The sequence below is a fragment of the Gossypium arboreum genome, chromosome 11 (genome assembly GCF_025698485.1).
Source record: "Gossypium arboreum isolate Shixiya-1 chromosome 11, ASM2569848v2, whole genome shotgun sequence".
Lineage (NCBI taxonomy): Eukaryota > Viridiplantae > Streptophyta > Magnoliopsida > Malvales > Malvaceae > Gossypium > Gossypium arboreum.
Genome location: NC_069080.1, coordinates 75,923,444 through 75,935,791, shown reverse-complemented (window position 1 = coordinate 75,935,791; position 12,348 = coordinate 75,923,444).

Sequence of the window (12,348 nt, the reverse complement as noted above, 5' to 3'; positions counted from 1 at the left end):
TATTACTAAATAAATCTTGTTGTATTATATGCTTAGTTATTAAGCACATGTATGTCTTTGAGATATTAAATGTTGAATTTTTTGGTTTCTTTAATGATAATAATAAAACATGAATTTTGTATGTATTTTAAAAGTATATTATTTATGACTTGAGATTTCATTTATATTTGTATTATGATTTGAATTTTGTTTTTAATGTTTAAACAGATTTACATTTTAGTTATGCAAATATAACATATGTGTATACGTGAATGTTTGGAATTTGTGTCTCATCTGGTAATGCCTCATAACTCTAATCCGGCGACGGGTACGGGTTAAGGGTGTTATATTTGATTGGTATCAGAGCTATAGTTTTGTCAATTCTAGGACTAACATAGCGCGAGTGAGACTAGCTATACATGCCATATTTTATACTGCGATTGTGTGATGTCTTCTAACATTTGAAAATGTGCTTTTGTATAGTAAATGGATCCCGACAGAGCCGTATCTGATGATGTTGAGAGTATAGCACCTGCTTCTGCATAAGGGGCAGCGCCAGTTGATTCTCGACCGACTTCGAGTAACCAAGTGGGAGAGGCTAAACAATCCTTTTGCTAAATGATGAACGACTGGTTTACTCAGTATATCCGGACTAATCTGGCTGCACAACAACCTCCACCCCCGATTAATCCTTCTCTGATACTTATTATACCTTAGATGAGTGATCTATTGAGATTACATAAGCCTCCTGTTGATAAAATCAGAAAACACGGGGCTGAAGAATTCAGAGCTACTGATGATGATGATGCTGAGCAAGCTGAATTCTGGCTTGATAATACTGTCTGTATGTTTGATGAGCTATCTTGTATTTCAGATGAATGTTTGAAATGTGCCATATCCTTGCTTCGAGACACCGCATATCACTGGTGAAATACACTGGTATCAGTGGTTTCGAAAGAACAAGTGACCTAGGAGTTCTTTCAAACTGAGTTCCATAAGAAATATATCATTCAGAGATTTATCAACCAGAAGCGCAAAGAATTTATGGAATTGAAACAGGGTCGCATGACTGTGACAGAATATGAATAGAAATTTTTGGGACTCAGCAAATATGCCTGTAAGTGTGTTTCGCCTGAAGCTATCATGTGTAAAAGATTCAAAGACGGGTTGAACAAAGACATTAAACTGCTAGTTGGCATACTTGAAATAAAAGAGTTCGTAGTACTAGTTGAGCGAGCTTGCAAAGCCGAAGTGCTCAAGAAAGAGAAAAGAAAATTTCACTTTGAAGCTAGAGATTTGTGTAAAAGATCATCGGGTAAAACATTTCAGAAGCATCAAAGAGATTCTGGGATGATTCTAGCCGTTCAAAGGCTACTTTGGGATATCCTAGACGAGATCGGGATAGACCACCTATGAGCTCGAGAGCTACTTCAGTAGCTAGTGTTGGTAATGTTAGATCAAATCAACATGAGTGTAAACATTGTGGAAAATGGCATCCCGACAGTTGTAGATTGCATGATTGGGCCTATTTTAAATGTGGATCGACGGATCATTTCATTCCTGAATGCCCTGAGTTAGCTGAGCAAAACACAGTACAAAATGCGAGACCGAGTAACATGTCAGCTCGAGGTAGACCACCTAGAAATACGGGTAATGTGAGTAGCAGTCAAAGAGGAACTAAAGACATGATAGTTCGATCTGAGGCTCGCGCACCTGTCAGAGCTTATGCCATATGTGCTCGTGAGGAGGCTTCATCCCCAAATGTTATTACTGGTACATTCACTCTCTATGATACTAGTGTAATTGCATTGATTGATCCTGGTTTGACTCATTCTTATGTGTGTGAGACTTTAGTATTCAGTAAGACTTTGCCTGTTGAGTCTACTGAGTTTGTGATTAGAGTACCGAACCCCTTGGGCCGGTGTGTTATTGTTGATAAAGTATGTAAGGATTGTCCTTTGATGATTCGAGATTCGTGTTTTCCGACTAATTTGATGTTTTTTCCATTCGACGAGTTCGATATAATTCTGGGTATGAATTGGTAGACTTTGCACGATGCTGTTGTAAATTGCAAAAGAAAGACTATTGATTTACGATGCCAGAATGATGAGATTATTCGGATTGAACTAATGATATGAATGGTTTACCGGCAGTGATATCTTCTATGTTAACTCAAAAGTATGTGGGAAAGGGTTGTGAAGCTTACTTTGCATATGTGCTTGATAGTAAAGTGACTGAAAGAAAGATCGAATCAGTACCAATTGTATGTGAGTATCCAGATATGTTTCCTTAAGAATTACCGAGTTTGCCACCTATTTGAGAAGTAGAATTTGGTATTGAGTTAGTGCTAGGGACGACTCTGATATCTATAGCTCCGTACAGAATGGCACCTACTAAATTAAATGAATTGAAAGCTCTGTTGCAAGAGTTCATAGATAGAGGTTTCGCGCTACCGAGCTTCTCTCCCTAGGGTGCACCAGTTTTATTTCTGAAAAAGAAAGACGGAACTATGAGAATGTGTATCGACTATATACAGCTCAATAAGGTGACTATAAAGAATAAATATCTGTTGCCAATGATTGACAATCTGTTCGATCAGCTGAAAGGGGCTACAGTGTTTTCAAAGAAAGGTTTCAGATCAGGCTACTATCAGTTGCAAGTTAAAGACTCTGATGTGCCAAAGACTACTTTCCGAATGAGGTACGAGTACTATAAGTTTCTAGTTATGCCTTTCGGACTCACTAATGCACCTGTTGTTTTCATGGATTTGATGAACCGAATCTTCAGATAGTATCTGGATCGATTTGTAGTTGTGTTCATAGATGACATTTTGATTTATTCATGTGATGAAACCAAACATGCCAAACATCTGAGACTTGTGTTATAGAATTTGCTAGATAAACAGTTGTATACGAAGTTTAGTAAATGCGAGTTCTGGTTGCGTGAAGTCAGTTTTCTCGGACATGTTGTATCAGCATCGGGTATTCAGTTGATCTGAGTAAAATTTCAGCTATACTTGATTGGTAACCTCCGAGAAATGTTTCTGAAGTTTGAAGTTTTCTGGGACTTGTTAGTTATTATAGACAGTTCGTGAAAGGTTTCTCTATGATTGCAACCCCAATGACGAAGCTATTACAAAAAGATGTTAAGTTTGAGTGGTTAGAAAAGTGCCAGAAAAGTTTTGATCAGTTGAAAGCCCTTTTGACCGAAGCTCCAGTGCTAGTTCAACCAGAATCGGGTAAAGAATTTGTTATCTATAGTGATGCATCTTTAAATGGTTTTGGTTGTGTTTTGATGCATGAAGGCAAAGTTGTAGCTTATGCCTCGAGACAGTTAAAGTCGCATGAAAAGAACTATCCAACACACGACCTAGAATTGGCAGCTATTGTGTTTGCATTAAAGATATGGCGTCACTATCTATTCAGTGAGAAATGTCATGTTTATTCTGATCACAAAAGCCTGAAATATTTGATGACTCAGAAAGATCTGAATTTGAGACAATGACGATGGTTAGAGCTGTTAAAAGACTATGTGCATGTGATTGACTACCATCTGGGAAAGGCTAATGTTGTTGCTGATGCTCTAAGCTGAAAATCACTATTTGCTTTGTGTGCAATGAATGCGCATATGGCTATGTCTGATGATGGTTCGATAATAGCTGAATTAAACACAAGATCGTTATTTATTCAACAAATTTGTGGTGCTCAGCGAGTTGATAATGATTTGTTAGCAAAACAGGTCCAATGTGATTTGTTAACAAATTTGCTCAGAAAGTTTCGAGTTGATGCTGAAGGTTGTCTGAGGTTCAGAAACTGAATATGTGTTCCAAAAAATCCAGAGTTAATTCAGATGATTTTGAATGAAGCTTATAGCAGTCGGTTATCTGTTCACCGGGGTAGTACGAAGATGTATAATGATTTAAAACAACTTTACTAATGGCATGGTATGGAACAAGACATTTCTGACTTTGTTTCGAAATATTTAGTCTGTCAGCAAGCAAACGCCGAGCATCAAGTACCTTATGGATCGCTTTAACCGATTATGATACTTGAGTGGAAGTAGGACAGAGTCACAATGGATTTTGTATCCGGTTTGCCATTGACACCGAGAAAGAAAGATGCAATATGGGTTATTATGGATAGATTGACTAAATCGGCTCATTTTGCTCCAGTTCATACAGATTACTCGCTTGATAAGCTAGCTGAATTATACGTTTCTCAAATACTGAGGTTGCACGGAGTACTTATTTTTATTGTTTCAGATAGAGATCCGAGGTTTACATCACGATTTTGGAAGAAACTGCAAGATGCTCTAGGTACGAAATTACATTTCAGCACTGCTTTCCATCCGCAAACAAATGGTCACTCCGAACGAATCATTCAGATACTTGAGGATATGTTGAGATGTTGCATTCTCAAGTTCGAAGGTACGTGGGAACAATACTTACCTCTGATTGAATTTGCATACAATAATAGCTATCAATCGGGTATCAAAATGGCACCTTACGAGGCTTTGTACGGTCATAAATGTCGTACACCATTATTGTAACAGGCCAATTTAGACCCTAGTCGGAACAGTGGTTTCGGGACCACAAATCCAAGTCAAAAAAATATTTAAAAATTATTTACGATGTTTATTATGTGTGAATTTGTGTATGTGAAATTTTCGTGATTTAATTTTATCGTTTGAGTGCCCGATTAAATAAAAGGACTTAATCACGTAAAATGAAAAACTTGTATGCTAAATGTTGAAGTGTATAATTACTTTGTTCTTTTTATTTGGGGTATTTATAATGTAATTATACCATTGGTTTTATAGGTGGACGGTAATTGGCATGTTATATAAGGTTTTCTAATTAAATTTATTATGGTTATAAAGGTAAAATATGAAATAATATATGTAAAATAAAACATAAAATTTATAATATGGTTTTATATTATCATGTTCTTGACTGAAACTTAAACAAAAGAAAAGAGAAAAGAAAGCTAGGGTTCGGCACTTGCTTAAGCTCAATCAAGGTAAGTTCTAACTCGGTTTTTGATAATTTCTACGTTTTTGAGATCGTTGCTTCGAGTACTAGTAAACCCATGCTTGAATTTTTTTTTATTTTGGTGAATATTTTGAGTTATGCCATTGATGAGAGCTTGTGATTTTTGTTGTTTGATGATGAAATATGAAAGATATGTTTTGGGTTAACATGTTTTGTATTGGAATTTTTGATGATTTTGAGTAATTAGGATTTGAAGGAATAAAATGTGAAATAAATGAAATATATGGACTTGTATGAATACTAGGAACATTCGGCCAGACATGGGTATATTGAAATTTTGCATATTTTGTGTTTTGTGCAATAAGGACTAAATTGTAAAAAGTGTAAAATGTCAAGGGTAAAATGGTAATTTTTCCATTTATGTGTTTTTGGACTAAATTGAACGAAAATATGTTTGAATGAGTTTAATTTGAATATGTTTAGATAAAGAACCAAAGAAATCAGATTTGGATCAGGGGAAAATGAAAGTTGCCAACTAGTCGTCTCGTTCCGTTTTACATTGTCCAAGGTAAGTTTATAAGTAAATAGACGTACTTAATTTTAATTAAATACAAATCATATATCTTGAAATGAAATATGTGATTTTATATATACAATAGTCGAATGTTAGGAGGCTTGGCTACTATATTTCCGAATTCGTTTCGATCGAGTTACGACGTCTGAAAGCCCCGTATGAACCTTAAGAATAGCTAGGATACATAAGTCATGACATAAGATTCCGATATGTGATGTGCGAGTAAGATCATGGCATCGATATGTGATTCTGATATATGTGTACGAGTAAGACCCTATCTGGGACAATGGCATCGATATGTGATTACACGTAAGACCACATCTCGGACGTTGGCATTGTACGATATATGAGTGATAATTCGAGTGTCCTATCCAATTCCGAATGGTTCATCGGGCAAAGATAAGTTATGATCGAATGTGTAATATGAGCTAAATGACCATGTATGAATTAGATTATTGACTACTTGAAATAAGGTAAGAAAATAACTTGATATTTGTTACAAATTGTGTGTGATGAAAATAAGGAATATATATGAATTTGGTAAGTGTATTCGACCTTGTGAATATGATTGAAATGAATCTTAACTATGTGCATATATGATCATGTGTATTTGGTCACATAACTAGTATATCTACATGAAGTTATATTTTGATACATGATGTATGTATTTGAGTGTTATTGACTATTTGGCTTTGGAAGTTGAATAATAATATGTTAAATTGACTATGTGGGCATTTGGCTAAGGTAGAAATTGTGTATGAAAATGTATTATTTATGAAATTTGTAAGTTTGGGACTAAGCATGGTAACGTTAATGTAATTCGGTTTAGCTTAAAATGAGTTGATTATATCATTGGTTTGTTTATTTGCTTATGATTTACTAAGCTATGATAGCTTACTCTATGTGTTCATGTTTACTCTGTTTTATAGATTTTGGATCAAGTTACGAGCTCGGGGATTGTCAGCAAAGTTCATCACACTATCTATTGATTTGGTATTTAATAAGTTAAACTCAAATTATGGCATGTATAGGATGGATTATGTTTTGAAATGTTGAATTTGGATGTGTCTAATCTAAGCCATGCGAAAATGGCTAAACTTTTATGTTTGGATTTAGTTAGGTTAAGTATGGTTTGTGTTCATTTTGGTTATAAAGTTACGTGTTTTGAATGTACAATATTTGTGGTAAGTATTATATGTTTTGAAAACGGTTGATGACTTAGAATGTACATCTGGTTGGCTCAGCTAAGGTTTTGCATGGATAGAAGTATATGTGACTTTGAATTATCATATTGACTTACCTAGGTTGTGCCTTTATATTCGACTAGTGATAGTAAAACATATGCTCATACTTAAGATATATTGTTTGTGGTTTGGTATTTAAGGCCAAGTTGTTAGTGGAATGATTGATAATTATATATGCAATGTATGGTAGTATATTCGGCTATGGTGTATGGTTCATTTAATGGGCATGTGACCGATTGAGGTTATAAGTGATGACCGAATGAAGGATTAATTAACATATGAAATGTGAGGTTTAGACTTGATATTATATATGCAAATTAGGTATCCAATGATATGTTAATTATAATTAAAGTTGGATTGTGGCTATGGTGAAATGTGCATGAATTGAGTATTGAGTTGTCATATGTGTCAGATAATGGTTTAAGTGAGCATGGTAAATTATGCTTGAGCTTGGTAAGACATGTTTACACCTCTAATGTGTTGATCGTTTATAAAAATTGTAAACATGATTTGTTAATAAGCTTTATTCGAATATGTTTAGGTACTTATATATATATTTATATATATTCGAATAAATGTATTAAATTGTATTAAAGTATGAGGTATTTAAATTTATATTGACTAATGTAATCATGCCACATAAATGAAGTAATGGAACTTTTTTGTTTGACATGAAATTTGCACATACGTAAGTCTTTAAAATAAAAATATAATAGATCTAATATTAAATTAATAAAGTTGTTGGTTTGTTATATGTTACGTATATATATATAGTTTGTTTTATATATAGTTTGTTTTAACATATGTTGGATCATGTTTTAATTATGGCGTGTCATGAATGATATGATTTTAAGTTTGATATTAAATTAAGTTACTAGTAATAATGTCATTAAAATTTCGAGTTGTAAAATGTAATGCATAATTGTATGAACTATTACATGATCGGTAATGCCTCATAACTCTACTCCAGGGACGGATACGAGTTAGGGGTGTTACAATTATATTGGACCGAGCTTAGTGAAAACAAGATACGCGAGGTCGATTTGATTAGAGAGATTGAACATAAAATAAAAGTGATTTGTGAAAGTCTGAAAACAGCGTCAGATCGTCAGAAATCTTATGCAGACTTGAAACGAAAAGATATAGAGTTTCAGATCAGGGACAAAGTCGTTTTGAAAGTCTCACCGTGGAAGAAAAAACTCAAATTCAGTCGTAAAGTTAAATTGAGTCCGAGATTTATTGGGCCATATGAGATTATTGAGCGTATCGAGCCGGTTGCTTATAGACTGTTGTTGCCACCTGAGTTAGAAAAGATCCATAATGTATTTCATGTCTCAATGCTCCGTAGATATCAATCTAATCCCTTACATGTGATTAATTCGTCAAAGATTGAGATTATGTCTGATTTGACATATGAAGAATAACCGATTCGTATTCTGGCTCACGAAGTTAAAGAGTTTCGAAAAAAGAAAATTTCGTTAGTGAAAGTACTGTGGCATAAAAACAGAATTGAAGAGGAAACGTGGGAACCAGAGGATACGATGAAAGAACGCTATCCAAACCTATTCACCAGTAAGATTTTCGGGGACGAAAATCCCAAAGAGAGGAGAGTTGTAGTAGCCCGATTTACACCCTATTCGGAAAGGTGGTTTTAGGATCATGAATTCAAGTCAAAAAAATATTTTAAAATTATTTTCTGTGTTTATTATGTCTGAATTTGTATGTGTGAAATTTTCGTGATTTAATTTTGTCGTTTGAGTGCCTGATTAAATAAAAGGGCTTAATCGCGTAAAATGAAAACTTGACAGTTTAATGTGTAAGGGTTAAATTGTTGTTGTCTTTAAAAATGGAGGCATTTATAATGCAATATTACCATGTTAGTTTAAGGTGGACGATTATAGCCATTAAATATAATGGTTTTATAATTTTGTATAAAGCCTATTTATGTAATATGTGAAATAATATATGTATAATAAAACATTAAAATTAAAAAGCCATGTTAATGTTCATATTTTGACCAAAACATAAAAAAAAATAAAAAGAAAAGAAAGAAACAAAGCTTAGGGTTCGGCCATTGTTGGAGCTTAATCAAGGTATGTAACTAGCTCAGTTTTTTATAATTTTTACGTTTTTGAGATCGCTGCAATGTAATGTACAAAGCCAATGCTTGAATTTTTTATTTTGATGAATATTTTGAGTTATGCCATTGATGAATATTTGAGCTTTGTGATGCTAGTTAATGAAATATGAAAGATATGTTTTAGATTAACATGTTTTGCATTGGAAATTTTGATGATTTTGAGTAATTAGGGCTAAATTGCAAAAATAATAAATTGAGGGAATCAAATGTGAAATAAATGAAATGTGTGGACTTGTATGAGGAAGATGAATATTTGGCCTAAGCATGATATATTGAAATTTTGCATATTTTGTATTTTGTGCAATAGGGACTAAATTGTAAAAAGTGTAAATGTCAGGGGTAAAATAGTAATTTGCCCATTTATGTGTTTTTGGACTAAAATGAGTGAAAATATGTTTGAATGAGTTTAATTTGAATATGTTTAGATCAGGAACCAAAGAAATCAGATTTTGATCATGGGAAAACTAAAGTTATCGATTAGTCGTCCCGTTCCGATTTTCATCATCCGAGGTAAGCTTATAAGCAAATAGATATTGTTAATTTAAAATAAATATGAATTTTATATGCTGAAATGAACTATGTGGAAATATATATGTGTTAGCTAAATGTAAATAAGTTTGGGAGCTATGTTTACAAATTCGTTTCGACTGAGTTACGACGTCTGAAAGCCCCGTACGAACCTTAGGAATAACTAGGATACATATGTCATGACATAGGATTTCTGATATGTGTTTTCATGTAAGATCACGTCTGGGGTATTGGCATTGACATATGTGGCTATGTGTAAGACCATGTCTGGGACATCGGCATCGTATTTGATTCGTGTAAGACCCTGTCTGGGACAGTAGCATTGATATGAGTTAGCATGTAAAACCATGTCTGGGACGTTCATGTACGATATTTGTAATTATCTGAGTATCCTATTCAATTTCGAATGGTTCTACGGGCAATGATAAGTTGTGAGCGAAGGTGTAAAATCAGCTAAAACGACCAAGTATGAGTTAGTTGATTACCTATTTGAAAATAAGGTAAGTTGACCATTAGATATGTGATGCAAATTATATAAGTTACTAATGTGAACATATGTACATTTGTGAAGTATATTCTGCCATATGCTATGTATATGCATGTAATGTTATATTTGATTCATGAGTATATGTATATTTGTGTAAATGTATATGGTTATAATATTATTTTGGCTTTGAAATTGAAAGAAACTTTGTTAATATATATATGTACATTCGCCATGAATAAGTTTATATGTGAAAGTATATGATATATATGAAATCGTAAGTTTGATATTTAATGTGATTATAATAATATAGTTTGGTTTGGTTTAAATGAGTTGATTATGTTATTGAGTTGTTTATTTGCTTATGACTTACTAAGCTATGATAGCTTACTCTATGTGTGTTTATGTTTGTCTCTGTTTTATAGATTTCGAAGATTAGTTACAAGCTCGGGGATCATCAGCAAAGTCCATCACACTATCGACTATTGTTTTGGTACACTATAAGTTTAAACTTGATACTAAGGCATATATAAGCTAGGTTATGTTTGGTCAAGTTTGAAAAATGTATTAAGTTTATATGTGCTACATGCTTTGGAAATAATAGATGATTTTGGGTGTATATGTGGTTGATTTGGCTATGGTTTATGTATAGATAAAAGTATATGTGAATTTGGTTATTATGTTTGATTAAGGTGTTATTATGTGAATTGGCATTAAATGATATTTGGTTATGTTTGAACATGGTAGGAGTTTATTTTGATATGTTTATTATATGGTATGTAAATTTTGTGTTTTGGATATATATATATATTTGGTTAATGACTTATTGTTGAGAAGTATACTTTGTAATATGAATTGGTTTGGAAATTGTTTATAATGTACTTGTGTATTCGGTTATATGATGAAATTATATGTGATGGCATAATCAACTTTGTGATTCGGCAATGATGGATATGTATATGATTCAATATTTGCTTTATATGTTTGGTTGCTAAATGGTAAGTAATGAATATGTTATATAATTGTTTTGGTTGATTATATGTGTAATATTTATGTGCATTCGTTTTTGTTTAGACCGAAGGTGGAAATAATGTTTCATGGTATACATGTGATGTTTTATATATGTATTTCGGTTTGAGAAATGATATAACTTGGTATAGTCATATTGAAGTTATTTTCTAATAACCGAATGTTGGCTAATAGTTTGATAGTGAATATGTAATTATAAGTATATTAATAAGCATGCAAAACAAATGTACTTTTGGTTGATATTTACACTCAAAATGGTTCCTTTTGTTTTAGTAATATATGCATGAATTATGAATTGTAAAAGAAGTGTATTTGGCTATGTTGTGATATTAGCTATTATCTTTTATGATAATGAATATTTTGCCATGTTATAAGGTGATATGGTACAATATACAAATGTATATTGATTTATGTTTTCAAAGCCAATGCCGCATACATGATTACTAAATAAATCTTGTTATATGATATGCTTAGTTATTAAGCACATGTCTATCATTGAGATATTAAACGTTGAATTTTTTTGGTTTCTTTAATGATAATAATAATACATGAATTTTTGTATGTATTTAAAAGTATACTATTTATGACTTGAGATTTCATTTATATTTGTATTATGATTTGAATTTTGTTTTTCATGTTTAAACAGATTTACATTTTAGTTATGCAAATATAACATATGTGTATATGTGAATGTTTGGAATTTGTGTCTTGTCTGGTAATGCCTCATAATCCTAATCCGGCGATGGATACGGGTTAGGAGTGTTACAATAGCACTTAATAGTATAGCTACGGTAAGCAAAGATACCATTCACACAAGGACTAAAGGTACTAGTAATTATCGTCTTTCTATTATTTAATTGACAAATTAGAGTGATTGATTCAAACTAAAATTAACTAAATTAATTAACTAAAGAGCACATAAAAGAAATAATTAGAAAAATAAATTATTAACAACCAAGAAGCGAGACAATACCTGTAACACCCCAAACCCGGCCCAGACGTTACGGTCGAATCCGGCGTGTCACATTGAAGCGTTACTATAAAATTCATGTTTTATCTAAAATCTTTCTTAGTGTTTAAAGAGTATTTTTCGTTATAGATTAAAGTGAATGGAAGCTGTGCACCAGGTAGGATGCCAGAAAAGAGGAGGTGAGTCTATTAGACTGCTTAAGTACTAAGCTCTCCAAGGATCTACTCCTAGACATGCACACAACCATTGCCACACTTTAACTGAGTGATTGTTTAGGGAAAACCATTTCGTTTAAAACCATTTGGAAAGGTTATTAATTTTGAAAACGTTTTCGTTGCGGAAGCCTTTCTTTGTTATCACGATATTTTGAAAACAAGTAACCTTTTTAAAACGCACCCTAGAGCTATTCA